This window comes from Amblyomma mixtum, chromosome 10 (genome assembly GCF_055824585.1).
Source record: "Amblyomma mixtum isolate Tamu chromosome 10, ASM5582458v1, whole genome shotgun sequence".
NCBI lineage: Eukaryota > Metazoa > Arthropoda > Arachnida > Ixodida > Ixodidae > Amblyomma > Amblyomma mixtum.
Window position 1 is genome coordinate 40,414,865 of NC_143021.1, and position 22,589 is coordinate 40,437,453.

The 22,589-nt window shown below is 47.9% G+C and overlaps 1 protein-coding gene across 3 annotated transcripts in view; it reads right to left on the minus strand.

Annotated features, from left to right (window-relative positions):
* slgA (proline dehydrogenase slgA) overlaps window positions 1–22,589 on the minus strand; it is a 228,041-nt gene that overhangs the window by 38,147 nt on the left and 167,305 nt on the right. The gene's annotated exons all lie outside the window — the stretch shown is intronic.

Sequence of the window (22,589 nt, forward strand, 5' to 3'; positions counted from 1 at the left end):
ACTACCGGGTTCAGCAGTGTGCCACTGCCCCAGGCTGACAGCCTCTTCCTGAAGAAGGAACAAGCTTCATTTTTACACACAGTTCGGGGGGAGGTCTTCCAGTTACTTCCCTCTCATGATCCCGCCTCTCCAGAAGTGTGCACACAGTCAGTGCTGGAAGTGAAATGTCCGGCAACAACGAGAGGTGCTTCCCCCACAAAGGGCTGCACTTACCTAAAGGAAAGCTGGCAGCTAAGGCATGCACATGCATGTGCATGCCCAAACGGCTCTCACTGGCTGCGTCAAGAATAGTTTGCTGTTAACAACAAAAGGTTCTTCGTTAACGACAGAAATCACAGCCTCTGGTGAGACCTATAAGGCAGATACTGAGCTAAAGGCACATTTTTTTTTTTTTTCAACCAAATATTCCCAGAGCTGCAGTCCATGCACATCTTCAAGCAAATTAAATGCGCAAAGCCAACATGTAACTGCCAAGACACCAAATTGGGCCACATTGTTGAGCTCACTCTGTCAGGCAACGTTTCACCTAAAGTCTGTAAAGCTTAGATGTACACCTTGGCAGTCGGCTTGCCCCAAAAGAATAGTTGCACTGGTAACGAATAAGCAGAGCACTTTGTTTCTTTTTTTTTGCCCTCTTGCTCTCAAGTGTCAGTGGCATTGAACCACTGCTGGACAAAATGTTCAGTTAGAATGCTCATGTCAGTCCTTATCTTGCATGCAACATCCTTCTCTCACCTGATGGACCAACCAGGACTTTAGTTCCTTGGTGCCAAAGAACTCTGCATGCGCTGGAATGCTGCTGTGCACTACTATTAAACCAGGTGTTGTTGCTGTCTGCGGTTCTGTAGCAAAACTTACGTGCCTGTTCCAGAGTGAAATTTTCATGAGGCCACCTCATGCTGCTCCTTCTCAGATTCGCACAAGAGATCTAGCTTTTCCGCATGTGGCACTGATACACCGTAGGTACAGTGTAGCAGAAAAATGTGTGCAATAAAAACCACTGGCAATCACTTTGTGAGCACAGATACCCATGAGTACATGCTGCCGTATTACTGTGTTGTCCCTTAATGTTTTCGGACAGCACCGTGCACTTTCATACCACCTAGTTATGAACCACCAGTATGCTTAAAGTTGTCGATGTCGAGTCTGTCTACTTCCCATTCACAGCGATTCCCCATTCCACTGCTGGCACAGCGTTGCAGTGGTGTTCATGAATGTAGTCGTTGAGAGAGTTTATGTGCTCTGCTGAGAAGGTGTTTCAGAGCCGCTTTAAGGGTAGTAGCGCTAATGGGTCAATGGCGTACATGTCGAATCTGTCTACTTCCATTCACAGCGACTCCCCATTCCACTGCTGGCACAGCGTTGCAGTGGTGTTCATGAATGTAGTCGTTGGGAGAGTTTATGTACTCTGCTGAGAAGGTGTTTCAGAGCCGCTTTAAGGGTAGTAGCGCTAATGGGTCAATGGCGTACATGTCGAATCTGTCTACTTCCATTCACAGCGACTCCCCATTCCACTGCTGGCACAGCGTTGCAGTGGTGTTCATGAATGTAGTCGTTGGGAGAGTTTATGTACTCTGCTGAGAAGGTGTTTCAGAGCCGCTTTAAGGGTAGTAGCGCTAATGGGTCAATGGCGTACATGTCGAATCTGTCTACTTCCATTCACAGCGACTCCCCATTCCACTGCTGGCACAGCGTTGCAGTGGTGTTCATGAATGTAGTCGTTGAGAGAGTTTATGTACTCTGCTGAGAAGGTGTTTCAGAGCCGCTTTAAGGGTAGTAGCGCTAATGGGTCAATGGCGTACATGTCGAATCTGTCTACTTCCATTCACAGCGACTCCCCATTCCACTGCTGGCACAGCGTTGCAGTGGTGTTCATGAATGTAGTCGTTGACAGAGTTTATGTACTCTGCTGAGAAGGTGTTTCAGAGCCGCTTTAAGGGTAGTAGCGCTAATGGGTCAATGGCGTACATGTCGAATCTGTCTACTTCCATTCACAGCGACTCCCCATTCCACTGCTGGCACAGCGTTGCAGTGGTGTTCATGAATGTAGTCGTTGGGAGAGTTTATGTACTCTGCTGAGAAGGTGTTTCAGAGCCGCTTTAAGGGCAGTAGCGCTAATGGGTCAATGGCCTACATGTCGAATCTGTCTGCTTCCCATTCACAGGGACTCCTCATTCCACTGCTGGCACAGCGTTGCAGTGGTGTTCATGAATGTAGTCGTTGAGAGAGTTTATGTACTCTGCTGAGAAGGTGTTTCAGAGCCGCTTTAAGGGTAGTAGCGCTAATGGGTCAATGGCGCACATGTCGAATCTGTCTACTTCCATTCACAGCGACTCCCCATTCCACTGCTGGCACAGCGTTGCAGTGGTGTTCATGAATGTAGTCGTTGAGAGAGTTTATGTACTCTGCTGAGAAGGTGTTTCAGAGCCGCTTTAAGGGTAGTAGCGCTAATGGGTCAATGGCGTACATGTCGAATCTGTGTACTTCCATTCACAGCGACTCCCCATTCCACTGCTGGCACAGCGTTGCAGTGGTGTTCATGAATGTAGTCGTTGGGAGAGTTTATGTACTCTGCTGAGAAGGTGTTTCAGACCCGCTTTAAGGGTAGTAGCGCTAATGGGTCAATGGCGTACATGTCGAATCTGTCTACTTCCATTCACAGCGACTCCCCATTCCACTGCTGGCACAGCGTTGCAGTGGTGTTCATGAATGTAGTCGTTGAGAGAGTTTATGTACTCTGCTGAGAAGGTGTTTCAGAGCCGCTTTAAGGGTAGTAGCGCTAATGGGTCAATGGCGTACATGTCGAATCTGTCTACTTCCATTCACAGCGACTCCCCATTCCACTGCTGGCACAGCGTTGCAGTGGTGTTCATGAATGTAGTCGTTGGGAGAGTTTATGTACTCTGCTGAGAAGGTGTTTCAGAGCCGCTTTAAGGGTAGTAGCGCTAATGGGTCAATGGCGTACATGTCGAATCTGTCTACTTCCATTCACAGCGACTCCCCATTCCACTGCTGGCACAGCGTTGCAGTGGTGTTCATGAATGTAGTCGTTGGGAGAGTTTATGTACTCTGCTGAGAAGGTGTTTCAGAGCCGCTTTAAGGGTAGTAGCGCTAATGGGTCAATGGCGTACATGTCGAATCTGTCTACTTCCATTCACAGCGACTCCCCATTCCACTGCTGGCACAGCGTTGCAGTGGTGTTCATGAATGTAGTCGTTGGGAGAGTTTATGTACTTTGCTGAGAAGGTGTTTCAGAGCCGCTTTAAGGGTAGTAGCGCTAATGGGTCAATGGCCTACATGTCGAATCTGTCTACTTCCCATTCACAGGGACTCCTCATTCCACTGCTGGCACAGTGTTGCAGTGGTGTTCATGAATGTAGTCGTTGAGAGAGTTTATGTACTCTGCTGAGAAGGTGTTTCAGAGCCGCTTTAAGGGTAGTAGCGCTAATGGGTCAATGGCGTACATGTCGAATCTGTCTACTTCCATTCACAGCGACTCCCCATTCCACTGCTGGCACAGCGTTGCAGTGGTGTTCATGAATGTAGTCGTTGAGAGAGTTTATGTACTCTGCTGAGAAGGTGTTTCAGAGCCGCTTTAAGGGTAGTAGCGCTAATGGGTCAATGGCGTACATGTCGAATCTGTCTACTTCCCATTCACAGGGACTCCTCATTCCACTGCTGGCACAGCGTTGCAGTGGTGTTCATGAATGTAGTCGTTGCGAGAGTTTATGTACTCTGCTGAGAAGGTGTTTCAGAGCCGCTTTAAGGGTAGTAGCGCTAATGGGTCAATGGCGTACATGTCGAATCTGTCTACTTCCATTCACAGCGACTCCCCATTCCACTGCTGGCACAGCGTTGCAGTGGTGTTCATGAATGTAGTCGTTGAGAGAGTTTATGTACTCTGCTGAGAAGGTGTTTCAGAGCCGCTTTAAGGGTAGTAGCGCTAATGGGTCAATGGCGTACATGTCGAATCTGTCTACTTCCATTCACAGCGACTCCCCATTCCACTGCTGGCACAGCGTTGCAGTGGTGTTCATGAATGTAGTCGTTGAGAGAGTTTATGTACTCTGCTGAGAAGGTGTTTCAGAGCCGCTTTAAGGGTAGTAGCGCTAATGGGTCAATGGCGTACATGTCGAATCTGTCTACTTCCATTCACAGCGACTCCCCATTCCACTGCTGGCACAACGTTGCAGTGGTGTTCATGAATGTAGTCGTTGGGAGAGTTTATGTACTCTGCTGAGAAGGTGTTTCAGAGCCGCTTTAAGGGTAGTAGCGCTAATGGGTCAGTGGCCTACATGTCGAATCTGTCTACTTCCCATTCACAGGGACTCCCCATTCCACTGCTGGCACAGCGTTGCAGTGGTGTTCATGAATGTAGTCGTTGAGAGAGTTTATGTACTCTGCTGAGAAGGTGTTTCAGAGCCGCTTTAAGGGAAGTAGCGCTAATGGGTCAATGGCTTACATGTCGAATCTGTCTACTTCCCATTCACAGCGACTCCCCATTCCACTGCTGGCACAGTGTTGCAGTGGTGTTCATGAATGCAGTCGTTGAGAGAGTTTATGTACTCTGCTGAGAAGGTGTTTCAGAGCTGCTTTAAGGGAAGTAGAGCTAATGGGTCAATGGCTTACATGTCGAGGCGTCTCTCATAGCCTTAGTCGCTTTGGGACGTTAAACCCCATAAACCAAACCTTACATGTCGAATCTGTCTACTTCCCATTCACAGCGACTCCCCATTCCACTGCTGGCACAGCATTGCAGTGGTGTTCATGAATGTAGTCATTGGGAGAGTTTATGTACTTTGCTAAGAAGGTGTTTCAGAGCCGCTTTAAGGGTAGTAGCGCTAATGGGTCAATGGCGTACATGTTGAATCTGTCTACTTCCCATTCACAGCGACTCCCCATTCCACTGCTGGCACAGCGTTGCAGTGGTGTTCATGAATGTAGTCGTTGAGAGAGTTTATGTACTCTGCTGAGAAGGTGTTTCAAAGCCGCTTTAAGGGTAGTAGCGCTAATGGGTCAATGGCGTACATGTCGAATCTGTCTACTTCCCATTCACAGCGACTCCCCATTCCACTGCTGGCACAGCGTTGCAGTGGTGTTCATGAATGTAGTCGAGAGAGTTTATGTACTCTGCTGAGAAGGTGTTTCAGGGCCGCTTTAAGGGAAGTAGCGCTAATGGGTCAATGGCGTACATGTCGAATCTGTCTACTTCCCATTCACAGCGACTCCCCATTCCACTGCTGGCGCAGCGTTGCAGTGGTGTTCATGAATGCAGTCGTTGAGAGAGTTTATGTACTCTGCTGAGAAGGTGTTTCAGAGCCGCTTTAAGGGTAGTAGCATTAATGGGTCAATGGCGTACATGTCGAATCTGTCTACTTCCCATTCACAGCGACTCCCCATTCCACTGCTGGCACACCGTTGCAGTGGTGTTCATGAATGTAGCCGTTGACAGAGTTTATGTACTCTTCTGAGAAGGTGTTTCAGAGCTGCTTTAAGGGTAGTAGCGCTAATGGGTCAGTGGCGTACATGTCGAATCTGTCTACTTCCCATTCACAGGGACTCCTCATTCCTCTGCTGGCAGTGTTGCAGTGGTGTTCATGAATGTAGTCATTGGGAGAGTTTATGTACTCTGCTGAGAAGGTGTTTCAGAGCCGCTTTAAGGGTAGTAGCGCTAATGGGTCAATGGCGTACATGTCGAATCTTGTCTACTTCCCATTCACAGTGACTCCCCATTCCACTGCTGGCACAGCGTTGCAGTGGTGTTCATGAATGTAGTCGTTGAGAGAGTTTATGTGCTCTGCTGAGAAGGTGTTTCAGAGCCGCTTTAAGGGTAGTAGCGTATAATGGGTCAATGGCGTACATGTCGAATCTGTCTACTTCCCATTCACAGGGACTCCTCATTCCTCTGCTGGCACAGTGTTGCAGTGGTGTTCATGAATGTAGTCATTGGGAGAGTTTATGTACTCTGCTGAGAAGGTGTTTCAGAGCCGCTTTAAGGGTAGTAGCGCTAATGGGTCAATGGCGTACATGTCGAATCTGTCTACTTCCCATTCACAGGGACTCCTCATTCCTCTGCTGGCACAGCATTGCAGTGGTGTTCATGAATGTAGTCATTGGGAGAGTTTATGTGCTCTGCTGAGAAGGTGTTTCAGAGCCGCTTTAAGGGTAGTAGCGCTAATGGGTCAATGGCGTACATGTCGAATCTGTCTACTTCCCATTCACAGGGACTCCTCATTCCTCTGCTGGCACAGTGTTGCAGTGGTGTTCACGAATGTAGTCATTGGGAGAGTTTATGTGCTCTGCTGAGAAGGTGTTTCAGAGCCGCTTTAAGGGTAGTAGCGCTAATGGGTCAATGGCGTACATGTCGAATCTGTCTACTTCCCATTCACAGTGACTCCTCATTCCTCTGCTGGCACAGCGTTGCAGTGGTGTTCATGAATGTAGTCATTGGGAGAGTTTATGTACTCTGCTGAGAAGATGTTTCAGAGTCGCTTTAAGGGTAGTAGCGCTAATGGGTCAATGGCGTACATGTCGAATCTGTCTACTTCCCATTCACAGGGACTCCTCATTCCTCTGCTGGCACAGTGTTGCAGTGGTGTTCATGAATGTACTCATTGGGAGAGTTTATGTGCTCTGCTGAGAAGATGTTTCAGAGTCGCTTTAAGGGTAGTAGCGCTAATGGGTCAATGGCGTACATGTCGAATCTGTCTACTTCCCATTCACAGGGACTCCTCATTCCTCTGCTGGCACAGTGTTGCAGTGGTGTTCATGAATGTAGTTATTGTGAGAGTTTATGTACTCTGCTGAGAAGATGTTTCAGAGTCGCTTTAAGGGTAGTAGCGCTAATGGGTCAATGGCGTACATGTCGAATCTGTCCACTTCCCATTCACAGTGACTCCCCATTCCACTGCTGGCACAGCGTTGCAGTGGTGTTCATGAATGTAGTCGTTGAGAGAGTTTATGTGCTCTGCTGAGAAGGTGTTTCAGAGTCGCTTTAAGGGTAGTAGCGCTAATGGGTCAATGGCGTACATGTCGAATCTGTCTACTTCCCATTCACAGGGACTCCTCATTTCTCTGCTGGCACAGCGTTGCAGTGGTATTCATGAATGTAGTCATTGGGAGAGTTTATGTACTCTGCTGAGAAGATGTTTCAGAGTCGCTTTAAGGGTAGTAGCGCTAATGGGTCAATGGCGTACATGTCGAATCTGTCTACTTCCCATTCACAGTGACTCCTCATTTCTCTGCTGGCACAGTGTTGCAGTGGTGTTCATGAATGTAGTCATTGGGAGAGTTTATGTACTCTGCTGAGATGTTTCAGAGTCGCTTTAAGGGTAGTAGCGCTAATGGGTCAATGGCGTACATGTCGAATCTGTCTATTTCCCATTCACAGGGACTCCTCATTTCTCTGCTGGCACAGCGTTGCAGTGGTGTTCATGAATGTAGTCGTTGAGAGAGTTTATGTGCTCTGCTGAGAAGGTGTTTCAGAGTCGCTTTAAGGGTAGTAGCGCTAATGGGTCAATGGCGTACATGTCGAATCTGTCTACTTCCCATTCACAGGGACTCCTCATTTCTCTGCTGGCACAGCGTTGCAGTGGTGTTCATGAATGTAGTCGTTGAGAGAGTTTATGTGCTCTGCTGAGAAGGTGTTTCAGAGTCGCTTTAAGGGTAGTAGCGCTAATGGGTCAATGGCGTACATGTCGAATCTGTCTACTTCCAATTCACAGGGACTCCTCATTTCTCTGCTGGCACAGTGTTGCAGTGGTGTTCATGAATGTAGTCATTGGGAGAGTTTATGTACTCTGCTGAGAAGATGTTTCAGAGTCGCTTTAAGGGTAGTAGCGCTAATGGGTCAATGGCGTACATGTCGAATCTGTCTACTTCCCATTCACAGTGACTCCTCATTTCTCTGCTGGCACAGCGTTGCAGTGGTGTTCATGAATGTAGTCACTGGGAGAGTTTATGTACTCTGCTGAGAAGATGTTTCAGAGTCGCTTTAAGGGTAGTAGCACTAATGGGTCAATGGCGTACATGTCGAATCTGTCTACTTCCCATTCACAGTGACTCCCCATTCCTCTGCTGGCACAGCGTTGCAGTGGTGTTCATGAATGTAGTCATTGGGAGAGTTTATGTACTCTGCTGAGAAGATGTTTCAGAGTGGCTTTAAGGGTAGTAGCGCTAATGGGTCAATGGCGTACATGTCGAATCTGTCTACTTCCCATTCACAGTGACTCCTCATTCCTCTGCTGGCACAGCGTTGCAGTGGTGTTCATGAATGTAGTCATTGGGAGAGTTTATGTACTCTGCTGAGAAGATGTTTCAGAGTCGCTTTAAGGGTAGTAGCGCTAATGGGTCAATGGCGTACATGTCGAATCTGTCTACTTCCCATTCACAGGGACTCCTCATTCCTCTGCTGGCACAGCGTTGCAGTGGTGTTCATGAATGTAGTCATTGGGAGAGTTTATGTACTCTGCTGAGAAGATGTTTCAGTCGCTTTAAGGGTAGTAGCGCTAATGGGTCAATGGCGTACATGTCGAATCTGTCTACTTCCCATTCACAGTGACTCCCCATTCCTCTGCTGGCACAGCGTTGCAGTGGTGTTCATGAATGTAGTCATTGGGAGAGTTTATGTACTCTGCTGAGAAGATGTTTCAGAGTCGCTTTAAGGGTAGTAGCGCTAATGGGTCAATGGCGTACATGTCGAATCTGTCTACTTCCCATTCACAGTGACTCCCCATTCCTCTGCTGGCACAGCGTTGCAGTGGTGTTCATGAATGTAGTCATTGGGAGAGTTTATGTACTCTGCTGAGAAGATGTTTCAGAGTCGCTTTAAGGGTAGTAGCGCTAATGGGTCAATGGCGTACATGTCGAATCTGTCTACTTCCCATTCACAGGGACTCCTCATTCCTCTGCTGGCACAGCGTTGCAGTGGTGTTCATGAATGTAGTCGTTGAGAGAGTTTATGTACTCTGCTGAGAAGGTGTTTCAGAGCCGCTTTAAGGGTAGTAGCGCTAATGGGTCAATGGCGTACATGTCGAATCTGTCTACTTCCCATTCACAGTGACTCCTCATTCCTCTGCTGGCACAGCGTTGCAGTGGTGTTCATGAATGTAGTCATTGGGAGAATTTATGTACTCTGCTGAGAAGATGTTTCAGAGTTGCTTTAAGGGTAGTAGCGCTAATGGGTCAATGGCGTACATGTCGAATCTGTCTACTTCCCATTCACAGTGACTCCCCATTCCTCTGCTGGCACAGCGTTGCAGTGGTGTTCATGAATGTAGTCATTGGGAGAGTTTATGTACTCTGCTGAGAAGATGTTTCAGAGTCGCTTTAAGGGTAGTAGCGCTAATGGGTCAATGGCGTACATGTCGAATCTGTCTACTTCCCATTCACAGCGACTCCCCATTCCACTGCTGGCACAGCGTTGCAGTGGTGTTCATGAATGTAGTCGTTGGGAGAGTTTATGTACTCTGCTGAGAAGATGTTTCAGAGTCGCTTTAAGGGTAGTAGCGCTAATGGGTCAATGGCGTACATGTCGAATCTGTCTACTTCCCATTCACAGTGACTCCCCATTCCACTGCTGGCACAGCGTTGCAGTGGTGTTCATGAATGTAGTCGTTGAGAGAGTTTATGTGCTCTGCTGAGAAGGTGTTTCAGAGCCGCTTTAAAGGTGCACTGAAGAGGAATCTGAGCTTGTCTTTTTGCCGCGGGAACTCGATCTACACGTTCCTAGCATTCTTAGAAACTGCGACTTATTGCCCTGTATGGCCGATTTCCCAAATTAAATCGAATTAACGGCCGGCTCCCGCCCTTTTTTTTTTAATTCTGCCTCGTACGGTGGGCGGAGTCGACCAACGCGTGGAGTGTCTTTCACCCAGTCCCGTGGCGGCTTACCGCTCTGCCATCGGCGGAGTAATACGTAGTAGTCCATAGTAGCAAATAGTCCGCGCGTATTTTTATTTCTGCGGGCTTATTTTGCGGCTGTATTATCTGCGAATGAAACTATTTATTCATGGAAACCTAAAAAACAAAATAAAGCGAAAGCAAAGCCTCCATGGAGCTGGCTGAAAGAAACTTCACGCGTTGGTCGACTCCGCCCATCGTACGAGGCAGAATTAAAAAAGAAAAGGGCGGGAGCCGGACGTTAATTCGATTTAATTAGGGAAATCGGCCATACAGGGCAATAAGTTGCAGTTTCTAAGAATGCTAGGAACGTGTAGATTGAGTTCCCGCGGCAAAAAGACAAGTTCAGAATCCTCTTCAGTGCACCTTTAAGGGTAGTAGCGCTAATGGGTCAATGGCGTACATGTCGAATCTGTCTACTTCCCATTCACAGTGACTCCTCATTCCTCTGCTGGCACAGCGTTGCAGTGGTGTTCATGAATGTAGTCATTGGGAGAGTTTATGTACTCTGCTGAGAAGATGTTTCAGAGTCGCTTTAAGGGTAGTAGCGCTAATGGGTCAATGGCGTACATGTCGAATCTGTCTACTTCCCATTCACAGGGACTCCTCATTCCTCTGCTGGCACAGTGTTGCAGTGGTGTTCATGAATGTAGTCATTGGGAGAGTTTATGTACTCTGCTGAGAAGGTGTTTCAGAGCCGCTTTAAGGGTAGTAGCGCTAATGGGTCAATGGTGTACATGTCGAATCTGTCTGCTTCCCACTCACAGGGACTCCCCATTCCACTGCTGGCACAGTGTTGCAGTGGTGTTCATGAATGTAGTCATTGGGAGAGTTTATGTACTCTGCTAAGAAGGTGTTTCAGAGCCGCTTTAAGGGTAGTAGCGCTAATGGGTCAATGGCGTACATGTCGAATCTGTCTGCTTCCCACTCACAGCGACTCCTCATTCCACTGCTGGCACAGTGTTGCAGTGGTGTTCACGAATGTAGTCATTGGGAGAGTTTATGTGCTCTGCTGAGAAGGTGTTTCAGAGCCGCTTTAAGGGTAGTAGCGCTAATGGGTCAATGGCGTACATGTCGAATCTGTCTACTTCCCATTCACAGTGACTCCTCATTCCTCTGCTGGCACAGCGTTGCAGTGGTGTTCATGAATGTAGTCATTGGGAGAGTTTATGTACTCTGCTGAGAAGATGTTTCAGAGTCGCTTTAAGGGTAGTAGCGCTAATGGGTCAATGGCGTACATGTCGAATCTGTCTACTTCCCATTCACAGGGACTCCTCATTCCTCTGCTGGCACAGTGTTGCAGTGGTGTTCATGAATGTACTCATTGGGAGAGTTTATGTGCTCTGCTGAGAAGATGTTTCAGAGTCGCTTTAAGGGTAGTAGCGCTAATGGGTCAATGGCGTACATGTCGAATCTGTCTACTTCCCATTCACAGGGACTCCTCATTCCTCTGCTGGCACAGTGTTGCAGTGGTGTTCATGAATGTAGTTATTGTGAGAGTTTATGTACTCTGCTGAGAAGATGTTTCAGAGTCGCTTTAAGGGTAGTAGCGCTAATGGGTCAATGGCGTACATGTCGAATCTGTCCACTTCCCATTCACAGTGACTCCCCATTCCACTGCTGGCACAGCGTTGCAGTGGTGTTCATGAATGTAGTCGTTGAGAGAGTTTATGTGCTCTGCTGAGAAGGTGTTTCAGAGTCGCTTTAAGGGTAGTAGCGCTAATGGGTCAATGGCGTACATGTCGAATCTGTCTACTTCCCATTCACAGGGACTCCTCATTTCTCTGCTGGCACAGCGTTGCAGTGGTATTCATGAATGTAGTCATTGGGAGAGTTTATGTACTCTGCTGAGAAGATGTTTCAGAGTCGCTTTAAGGGTAGTAGCGCTAATGGGTCAATGGCGTACATGTCGAATCTGTCTACTTCCCATTCACAGTGACTCCTCATTTCTCTGCTGGCACAGTGTTGCAGTGGTGTTCATGAATGTAGTCATTGGGAGAGTTTATGTACTCTGCTGAGATGTTTCAGAGTCGCTTTAAGGGTAGTAGCGCTAATGGGTCAATGGCGTACATGTCGAATCTGTCTATTTCCCATTCACAGGGACTCCTCATTTCTCTGCTGGCACAGCGTTGCAGTGGTGTTCATGAATGTAGTCGTTGAGAGAGTTTATGTGCTCTGCTGAGAAGGTGTTTCAGAGTCGCTTTAAGGGTAGTAGCGCTAATGGGTCAATGGCGTACATGTCGAATCTGTCTACTTCCCATTCACAGGGACTCCTCATTTCTCTGCTGGCACAGCGTTGCAGTGGTGTTCATGAATGTAGTCGTTGAGAGAGTTTATGTGCTCTGCTGAGAAGGTGTTTCAGAGTCGCTTTAAGGGTAGTAGCGCTAATGGGTCAATGGCGTACATGTCGAATCTGTCTACTTCCAATTCACAGGGACTCCTCATTTCTCTGCTGGCACAGTGTTGCAGTGGTGTTCATGAATGTAGTCATTGGGAGAGTTTATGTACTCTGCTGAGAAGATGTTTCAGAGTCGCTTTAAGGGTAGTAGCGCTAATGGGTCAATGGCGTACATGTCGAATCTGTCTACTTCCCATTCACAGTGACTCCTCATTTCTCTGCTGGCACAGCGTTGCAGTGGTGTTCATGAATGTAGTCACTGGGAGAGTTTATGTACTCTGCTGAGAAGATGTTTCAGAGTCGCTTTAAGGGTAGTAGCACTAATGGGTCAATGGCGTACATGTCGAATCTGTCTACTTCCCATTCACAGTGACTCCCCATTCCTCTGCTGGCACAGCGTTGCAGTGGTGTTCATGAATGTAGTCATTGACAGAGTTTATGTACTCTGCTGAGAAGATGTTTCAGAGTGGCTTTAAGGGTAGTAGCGCTAATGGGTCAATGGCGTACATGTCGAATCTGTCTACTTCCCATTCACAGTGACTCCTCATTCCTCTGCTGGCACAGCGTTGCAGTGGTGTTCATGAATGTAGTCATTGGGAGAGTTTATGTACTCTGCTGAGAAGATGTTTCAGAGTCGCTTTAAGGGTAGTAGCGCTAATGGGTCAATGGCGTACATGTCGAATCTGTCTACTTCCCATTCACAGGGACTCCTCATTCCTCTGCTGGCACAGCGTTGCAGTGGTGTTCATGAATGTAGTCATTGGGAGAGTTTATGTACTCTGCTGAGAAGATGTTTCAGTCGCTTTAAGGGTAGTAGCGCTAATGGGTCAATGGCGTACATGTCGAATCTGTCTACTTCCCATTCACAGTGACTCCCCATTCCTCTGCTGGCACAGCGTTGCAGTGGTGTTCATGAATGTAGTCATTGGGAGAGTTTATGTACTCTGCTGAGAAGATGTTTCAGAGTCGCTTTAAGGGTAGTAGCGCTAATGGGTCAATGGCGTACATGTCGAATCTGTCTACTTCCCATTCACAGTGACTCCCCATTCCTCTGCTGGCACAGCGTTGCAGTGGTGTTCATGAATGTAGTCATTGGGAGAGTTTATGTACTCTGCTGAGAAGATGTTTCAGAGTCGCTTTAAGGGTAGTAGCGCTAATGGGTCAATGGCGTACATGTCGAATCTGTCTACTTCCCATTCACAGGGACTCCTCATTCCTCTGCTGGCACAGCGTTGCAGTGGTGTTCATGAATGTAGTCGTTGAGAGAGTTTATGTACTCTGCTGAGAAGGTGTTTCAGAGCCGCTTTAAGGGTAGTAGCGCTAATGGGTCAATGGCGTACATGTCGAATCTGTCTACTTCCCATTCACAGTGACTCCTCATTCCTCTGCTGGCACAGCGTTGCAGTGGTGTTCATGAATGTAGTCATTGGGAGAATTTATGTACTCTGCTGAGAAGATGTTTCAGAGTTGCTTTAAGGGTAGTAGCGCTAATGGGTCAATGGCGTACATGTCGAATCTGTCTACTTCCCATTCACAGTGACTCCCCATTCCTCTGCTGGCACAGCGTTGCAGTGGTGTTCATGAATGTAGTCATTGGGAGAGTTTATGTACTCTGCTGAGAAGATGTTTCAGAGTCGCTTTAAGGGTAGTAGCGCTAATGGGTCAATGGCGTACATGTCGAATCTGTCTACTTCCCATTCACAGCGACTCCCCATTCCACTGCTGGCACAGCGTTGCAGTGGTGTTCATGAATGTAGTCGTTGGGAGAGTTTATGTACTCTGCTGAGAAGATGTTTCAGAGTCGCTTTAAGGGTAGTAGCGCTAATGGGTCAATGGCGTACATGTCGAATCTGTCTACTTCCCATTCACAGTGACTCCCCATTCCACTGCTGGCACAGCGTTGCAGTGGTGTTCATGAATGTAGTCGTTGAGAGAGTTTATGTGCTCTGCTGAGAAGGTGTTTCAGAGCCGCTTTAAAGGTGCACTGAAGAGGAATCTGAGCTTGTCTTTTTGCCGCGGGAACTCGATCTACACGTTCCTAGCATTCTTAGAAACTGCGACTTATTGCCCTGTATGGCCGATTTCCCAAATTAAATCGAATTAACGGCCGGCTCCCGCCCTTTTTTTTTTAATTCTGCCTCGTACGGTGGGCGGAGTCGACCAACGCGTGGAGTGTCTTTCACCCAGTCCCGTGGCGGCTTACCGCTCTGCCATCGGCGGAGTAATACGTAGTAGTCCATAGTAGCAAATAGTCCGCGCGTATTTTTATTTCTGCGGGCTTATTTTGCGGCTGTATTATCTGCGAATGAAACTATTTATTCATGGAAACCTAAAAAACAAAATAAAGCGAAAGCAAAGCCTCCATGGAGCTGGCTGAAAGAAACTTCACGCGTTGGTCGACTCCGCCCATCGTACGAGGCAGAATTAAAAAAGAAAAGGGCGGGAGCCGGACGTTAATTCGATTTAATTAGGGAAATCGGCCATACAGGGCAATAAGTTGCAGTTTCTAAGAATGCTAGGAACGTGTAGATTGAGTTCCCGCGGCAAAAAGACAAGTTCAGAATCCTCTTCAGTGCACCTTTAAGGGTAGTAGCGCTAATGGGTCAATGGCGTACATGTCGAATCTGTCTACTTCCCATTCACAGTGACTCCTCATTCCTCTGCTGGCACAGCGTTGCAGTGGTGTTCATGAATGTAGTCATTGGGAGAGTTTATGTACTCTGCTGAGAAGATGTTTCAGAGTCGCTTTAAGGGTAGTAGCGCTAATGGGTCAATGGCGTACATGTCGAATCTGTCTACTTCCCATTCACAGGGACTCCTCATTCCTCTGCTGGCACAGTGTTGCAGTGGTGTTCATGAATGTAGTCATTGGGAGAGTTTATGTACTCTGCTGAGAAGGTGTTTCAGAGCCGCTTTAAGGGTAGTAGCGCTAATGGGTCAATGGTGTACATGTCGAATCTGTCTGCTTCCCACTCACAGGGACTCCCCATTCCACTGCTGGCACAGTGTTGCAGTGGTGTTCATGAATGTAGTCATTGGGAGAGTTTATGTACTCTGCTAAGAAGGTGTTTCAGAGCCGCTTTAAGGGTAGTAGCGCTAATGGGTCAATGGCGTACATGTCGAATCTGTCTGCTTCCCACTCACAGCGACTCCTCATTCCACTGCTGGCACAGTGTTGCAGTGGTGTTCATGAATGTAGTCATTGGGAGAGTTTATGTACTCTGCTGAGAAGATGTTTCAGAGTCGCTTTAAGGGTAGTAGCGCTAATGGGTCAATGGCGTACATGTCGAATCTGTCTACCTCCCATTCACAGTGACTCCCCATTCCTCTGCTGGCACAGCGTTGCAGTGGTGTTCATGAATGTAGTCATTGGGAGAGTTTATGTGCTCTGCTGAGAAGGTGTTTCAGAGCCGCTTTAAGGGTAGTAGCGCTAATGGGTCAATGGCGTACATGTCGAATCTGTCTACTTCCCATTCACAGTGACTCCTCATTCCTCTGCTGGCACAGCGTTGCAGTGGTGTTCATGAATGTAGTCATTGGGAGAGTTTATGTACTCTGCTGAGAAGATGTTTCAGAGTCGCTTTAAGGGTAGTAGCGCTAATGGGTCAATGGCGTACATGTCGAATCTGTCTACTTCCCATTCACAGTGACTCCCCATTCCTCTGCTGGCACAGCGTTGCAGTGGTGTTCATGAATGTAGTCATTGGGAGAGTTTATGTACTCTGCTGAGAAGATGTTTCAGAGTCGCTTTAAGGGTAGTAGCGCTAATGGGTCAATGGCGTACATGTCGAATCTGTCTACTTCCCATTCACAGTGACTCCCCATTCCTCTGCTGGCACAGCGTTGCAGTGGTGTTCATGAATGTAGTCATTGGGAGAGTTTATGTGCTCTGCTGAGAAGGTGTTTCAGAGCCGCTTTAAGGGTAGTAGCGCTAATGGGTCAATGGCGTACATGTCGAATCTGTCTGCTTCCCACACACAGGGACTCCCCATTCCACTGCTGGCACAGTGTTGCAGTGGTGTTCATGAATGTAGTCATTGGGAGAGTTTATGTACTCTGCTAAGAAGGTGTTTCAGAGCCGCTTTAAGGGTAGTAGCGCTAATGGGTCAATGGCGTACATGTCGAATCTGTCTGCTTCCCACTCACAGGGACTCCTCATTCCACTGCTGGCACAGTGTTGCAGTGGTGTTCATGAATGTAGTCATTGGGAGAGTTTATGTACTCTGCTGAGAAGATGTTTCAGAGTCGCTTTAAGGGTAGTAGCGCTAATGGGTCAATGGCGTACATGTCGAATCTGTCTACCTCCCATTCACAGTGACTCCCCATTCCTCTGCTGGCACAGCGTTGCAGTGGTGTTCATGAATGTAGTCATTGGGAGAGTTTATGTACTCTGCTGAGAAGATGTTTCAGAGTCGCTTTAAGGGTAGTAGCGCTAATGGGTCAATGGCGTACATGTCGAATCTGTCTACTTCCCATTCACAGTGACTCCTCATTCCTCTGCTGGCACAGCGTTGCAGTGGTGTTCATGAATGTAGTCATTGGGAGAGTTTATGTACTCTGCTGAGAAGGTGTTTCAGAGCCGCTTTAAGGGTAGTAGCGCTAATGGGTCAATGGCGTACATGTCGAATCTGTCTACTTCCCATTCACAGTGACTCCCCATTCCACTGCTGGCACAGCGTTGCAGTGGTGTTCATGAATGTAGTCGTTGAGAGAGTTTATGTGCTCTGCTGAGAAGGTGTTTCAGAGCCGCTTTAAGGGTAGTAGCGCTAATGGGTCAATGCTGTACATGTCGAATCTGTCTGCTTCCCACTCACAGGGACTCCCCATTCCACTGCTCGCACAGCGTTGCAGTGGTGTTCATGAATGTAGTCATTGGGAGAGTTTATGTACTCTGCTGAGAAGGTGTTTCAGAGCCGCTTTAAGGGTAGTAGCGCTAATGGGTCAATGGTGTACATGTCGAATCTGTCTGCTTCCCACTCACAGGGACTCCCCATTCCACTGCTGGCACAGTGTTGCAGTGGTGTTCATGAATGTAGTTGTTGACAGAGTTTATGTACTCTGCTAAGAAGGTGTTTCAGAGCCGCTTTAAGGGAAGTAGCGCTAATGGGTCAATGGCGTACATGTCGAATCTGTCTACTTCCCATTCACAGGGACTCCTCATTCCTCTGCTGGCACAGTGTTGCAGTGGTGTTCATGAATGTAGACATTGGGAGAGTTTATGTACTCTGCTAAGAAGGTGTTTCAGAGCCGCTTTAAGGGTAGTAGTGCTAATGGGTCAATGGCGTACATGTCGAATCTGTCTGCTTCCCACTCACAGGGACTCCTCATTCCACTGCTGGCACAGTGTTGCAGTGGTGTTCATGAATGTAGTTGTTGACAGAGTTTATGTACTCTGCTAAGAAGGTGTTTCAGAGCCGCTTTAAGGGAAGTAGCGCTAATGGGTCAATGGCTTACATGTCGAATCTGTCTACTTCCCATTCACAGCGACTCCCCATTCCACTGCTGGCACAGCGTTGCAGTGGTGTTCATGAATGTAGTCGTTGAGAGAGTTTATGTACTGTGCTGAGAAGGTGTTTCAGAGCCGCTTTAAGGGTAGTAGCGCTAATGGGTCAATGGCGTACATGTCGAATCTGTCTACTTCCCATTCACAGCGACTCCCCATTCCACTGCTGGCACAGCGTTGCAGTGGTGTTCATGAATGTAGTCGTTGAGAGAGTTTATGTACTCTGCTGAGAAGGTGTTTCAGAGCCGCTTTAAGGGTAGTAGCGCTAATGGGTCAATGGCGTACATGTCGAATCTGTCTACTTCCCATTCACAGCGACTCCCCATTCCACTGCTGGCACAGCGTTGCAGTGGTGTTCATGAATGTAGCCGTTGACAGAGTTTATGTACTCTGCTGAGAAGGTGTTTCAGAGCTGCTTTAAGGGTAGTAGCGCTAATGGGTCAATGGCGTACATGTCGAATCTGTCTACTTCCCATTCACAGCGACTCCTCATTCCACTGCTGGCACAGCGTTGCAGTGGTGTTCATGAATGTAGTCATTGACAGAGTTTATGTACTCTGCTGAGAAGGTGTTTCAGAGCCGCTTTAAGGGTAGTAGCGCTAATGGGTCAATGGTGTACATGTCGAATCTGTCTGCTTCCCACTCACAGGGACTCCCCATTCCACTGCTGGCACAGTGTTGCAGTGGTGTTCATGAATGTAGTCATTGGGAGAGTTTATGTACTCTGCTAAGAAGGTGTTTCAGAGCCGCTTTAAGGGTAGTAGCGCTAATGGGTCAATGGCGTACATGTTGAATCTGTCTACTTCCCATTCACAGGGACTCCTCATTCCTCTGCTGGCACAGTGTTACAGTGGTGTTCATGAATGTAGTCGTTGGGAGAGTTTATGTACTCTGCTGAGAAGGTGTTTCAGAGCCGCTTTAAGGGTAGTAGCGCTAATGGGTCAATGGCGTACATGTTGAATCTGTCTACTTCCCATTCACAGGGACTCCTCATTCCTCTGCTGGCACAGTGTTACAGTGGTGTTCATGAATGTAGTCGTTGGGAGAGTTTATGTACTCTGCTGAGAAAGTGTTTCAGAGCCGCTTTAAGGGTAGTAGCGCTAATGGGTCAATGCTGTACATGTCGAATCTGTCTGCTTCCCACTCACAGGGACTCCCCATTCCACTGCTGGCACAGCGTTGCAGTGGTGTTCATGAATGTAGTCATTGGGAGAGTTTATGTACTCTGCTGAGAAGGTGTTTCAGAGCCGCTTTAAGGGTAGTAGCGCTAATGGGTCAATGCCGTACATGTTGAATCTGTCTACTTCCCATTCACAGGGACTCCTCATTCCTCTGCTGGCACAGTGTTGCAGTGGTGTTCATGAATGTAGTCGTTGGGAGAGTTTATGTACTCTGCTGAGAAGGTGTTTCAGAGCCGCTTTAAGGGTAGTAGCGCTAATGGGTCAATGCCGTACATGTTGAATCTGTCTACTTCCCATTCACAGGGACTCCTCATTCCTCTGCTGGCACAGTGTTGCAGTGGTGTTCATGAATGTAGTCATTGGGAGAGTTTATGTACTCTGCTGAGAAGGTGTTTCAGAGCCGCTTTAAGGGTAGTAGCGCTAATGGGTCAATGCTGTACATGTCGAATCTGTCTGCTTCCCACTCACAGGGACTCCCCATTCCATTGCTGGCACAGCGTTGCAGTGGTGTTCATGAATGTAGTCATTGGGAGAGTTTATGTACTCTGCTGAGAAGGTGTTTCAGAGCCGCTTTAAGGGTAGTAGCGCTAATGGGTCAATGCCGTACATGTTGAATCTGTCTACTTCCCATTCACAGGGACTCCCCATTCCACTGCTGGCACAGTGTTGCAGTGGTGTTCATGAATGTAGTCGTTGGGAGAGTTTATGTACTCTGCTGAGAAGGTGTTTCAGAGCCGCTTTAAGGTTAGTAGCACTAATGGGTCAATGCCGCACATGTCGAATCTGTCTACTTCCCATTCACAGGGACTCCCCATTCCACTGCTGGCACAGCGTTGCAGTGGTGTTCATGAATGTAGTCATTGGGAGAGTTTATGTACTCTGCTGAGAAGGTGTTTCAGAGCCGCTTTAAGGGTAGTAGCGCTAATGGGTCAATGCCGTACATGTTGAATCTGTCTACTTCCCATTCACAGGGACTCCCCATTCCACTGCTGGCACAGTGTTGCAGTGGTGTTCATGAATGTAGTCGTTGGGAGAGTTTATGTACTCTGCTGAGAAGGTGTTTCAGAGCCGCTTTAAGGTTAGTAGCACTAATGGGTCAATGCCGCACATGTCGAATCTGTCTACTTCCCATTCACAGGGACTCCCCATTCCACTGCTGGCACAGCGTTGCAGTGGTGTTCATGAATGTAGTCATTGGGAGAGTTTATGTACTCTGCTGAGAAGGTGTTTCAGAGCCGCTTTAAGGTTAGTAGCACTAATGGGTCAATGCCGCACATGTCGAATCTGTCTGCTTCCCATTCACAGGGACTCCCCATTCCACTGCTGGCACAGCGTTGCAGTGGTGTTCATGAATGTAGTCATTGGGAGAGTTTATGTACTCTGCTGAGAAGGTGTTTCAGAGCCGCTTTAAGGGTAGTAGCGCTAATGGGTCAATGCCGTACATGTTGAATCTGTCTACTTCCCATTCACAGGGACTCCCCATTCCACTGCTGGCACAGTGTTGCAGTGGTGTTCATGAATGTAGTCGTTGGGAGAGTTTATGTACTCTGCTGAGAAGGTGTTTCAGAGCCGCTTTAAGGTTAGTAGCACTAATGGGTCAATGCCGCACATGTCGAATCTGTCTGCTTCCCATTCACAGGGACTCCCCATTCCACTGCTGGCACAGCGTTGCAGTGGTGTTCATGAATGTAGTCATTGGGAGAGTTTATGTACTCTGCTGAGAAGGTGTTTCAGAGCCGCTTTAAGGGTAGTAGCGCTAATGGGTCAATGCCGTACATGTTGAATCTGTCTACTTCCCATTCACAGGGACTCCCCATTCCACTGCTGGCACAGTGTTGCAGTGGTGTTCATGAATGTAGTCGTTGGGAGAGTTTATGTACTCTGCTGAGAAGGTGTTTCAGAGCCGCTTTAAGGTTAGTAGCACTAATGGGTCAATGCCGCACATGTCGAATCTGTCTACTTCCCATTCACAGGGACTCCCCATTCCACTGCTGGCACAGTGTTGCAGTGGTGTTCATGAATGTAGTCGTTGGGAGAGTTTATGTACTCTGCTGAGAAGGTGTTTCAGAGCCGCTTTAAGGTTAGTAGCACTAATGGGTCAATGCCGCACATGTCGAATCTGTCTACTTCCCATTCACAGGGACTCCCCATTCCACTGCTGGCACAGTGTTGCAGTGGTGTTCATGAATGTAGTCATTGGGAGAGTTTATGTACTCTGCTGAGAAGGTGTTTCAGAGCCGCTTTAAGGGTAGTAGCGCTAATGGGTCAATGCCGTACATGTTGAATCTGTCTACTTCCCATTCACAGGGACTCCCCATTCCACTGCTGGCACAGTGTTGCAGTGGTGTTCATGAATGTAGTCGTTGGGAGAGTTTATGTACTCTGCTGAGAAGGTGTTTCAGAGCCGCTTTAAGGTTAGTAGCACTAATGGGTCAATGCCGCACATGTCGAATCTGTCTACTTCCCATTCACAGGGACTCCCCATTCCACTGCTGGCACAGCGTTGCAGTGGTGTTCATGAATGTAGTCATTGGGAGAGTTTATGTACTCTGCTGAGAAGGTGTTTCAGAGCCGCTTTAAGGTTAGTAGCACTAATGGGTCAATGCCGCACATGTCGAATCTGTCTGCTTCCCACTCACAGGGACTCCCCATTCCTCTGCTGGCACAGTGTTGCAGTGGTGTTCATGAATGTAGTCATTGGGAGAGTTTATGTACTCTGCTGAGAAGGTGTTTCAGAGCCGCTTTAAGGTTAGTAGCACTAATGGGTCAATGCCGCACATGTCGAATCTGTCTGCTTCCCACTCACAGGGACTCCCCATTCCACTGCTGGCACAGCGTTGCAGTGGTGTTCATGAATGTAGTCATTGGGAGAGTTTATGTACTCTGCTGAGAAGGTGTTTCAGAGCCGCTTTAAGGTTAGTAGCACTAATGGGTCAATGCCGCACATGTCGAATCTGTCTACTTCCCACTCACAGGGACTCCCCCATTCCTCTGCTGGCACAGTGTTGCAGTGGTGTTCATGAATGTAGTCGTTGGGAGAGTTTATGTACTCTGCTGAGAAGGTGTTTCAGAGCCGCTTTAAGGTTAGTAGCACTAATGGGTCAATGCCGCACATGTCGAATCTGTCTGCTTCCCACTCACAGGGACTCCCCATTCCTCTGCTGGCACAGTGTTGCAGTGGTGTTCATGAATGTAGTCATTGGGAGAGTTTATGTACTCTGCTTAGAAGGTGTTTCAGAGCCGCTTTAAGGTTAGTAGCACTAATGGGTCAATGCCGCACATGTCGAATCTGTCTGCTTCCCACTCACAGGGACTCCCCATTCCACTGCTGGCACAGCGTTGCAGTGGTGTTCATGAATGTAGTCATTGGGAGAGTTTATGTACTCTGCTGAGAAGGTGTTTCAGAGCCGCTTTAAGGTTAGTAGCACTAATGGGTCAATGCCGCACATGTCGAATCTGTCTACTTTCCACTCACAGGGACTCCCCATTCCACTGCTCGCACAGCGTTGCAGTGGTGTTCATGAATGTAGTCGTTGGGAGAGTTTATGTACTCTGCTGAGAAGGTGTTTCAGAGCCGCTTTAAGGTTAGTAGCGCTAATGGGTCAAT